At 43.9% G+C, this 877-nt stretch overlaps 1 pseudogene; it reads left to right on the top strand.

Moving 5' to 3' along the window:
* The window catches only part of LOC119587097, an 83,114-nt pseudogene that overhangs the window by 363 nt on the left and 81,874 nt on the right, over positions 1 to 877 (top strand).

Here is an 877-nt window from a genome sequence, read left to right on the forward strand (position 1 = left end):
CGCGCACAAACACGTACGTATAATCCTTTCTAGGAAGATAATCTTTGATTTTAATTTCTTTGAATAATGTATTCAGAGGTTAAAATAGCGTTCCCTTGGCCTGTCGTTGCAGTCTCGAAGACGATGAAGGAGCTGAACCTGTCGTGGAAGAGCGACGCCCCCATCAAGATGTACAAGAACATGCGGATGCCGCAGTTCGAGATGGAGGAGATCGTCCCCACCACCTGCCAGGAGTCCTTCCAGATCGGTGAGTAGGAGAGGCTCTCAAGGTACACGCAGGTGGGCTTAGTACAGGAGTCCTTCCAGATCGGTGAGTAGGAGAGGCTCTCAAGGTACACGCAGGTGGGCTTAGTACAGGAGTCCTTCCAGATCGGTGAGTAGGAATTGATGTAGAAATGGGTATAGGACTGCTTATAAATCCTTACTTACGTTGGAGTAGTCTAGCCTAAGTCAGGCTGGGGCCGAAGGAAAGCTCAGAAATGCTTCCTTATGAGTCGTTTTGGACTCATACATAGGAGTGTCGAATTTTGGAGTATTTCTCAATCGGAGAGATGAGAAAAGCTCTAACATAAACACAAAGTTATTTAAGTCTAGAGTCCTTCGGGTCTGGCGAGTAAACACTCGAATTGGAAAGACGTGTACTTAGGTTCAGAATTGGATGAGGGTAAGAGATAGATACAGGTGGCGGAGGCCTTTACTGCTCTGACTATTTTATATCGCTTTGTGTGCCTTGATTAATGTAGTGTTATTTATTCAATCTTTATATAAAGGTATACGGATTTTTTTTTCTGAAACCGAATGTGAGTTGAAGTATCCCTAGGTGTTTGCCCAGTGAATACATTTTACTGTACACTACATATCTGTGAGAACAAATTTG

This window comes from Penaeus monodon, chromosome 22 (assembly GCF_015228065.2).
Source record: "Penaeus monodon isolate SGIC_2016 chromosome 22, NSTDA_Pmon_1, whole genome shotgun sequence".
Lineage (NCBI taxonomy): Eukaryota > Metazoa > Arthropoda > Malacostraca > Decapoda > Penaeidae > Penaeus > Penaeus monodon.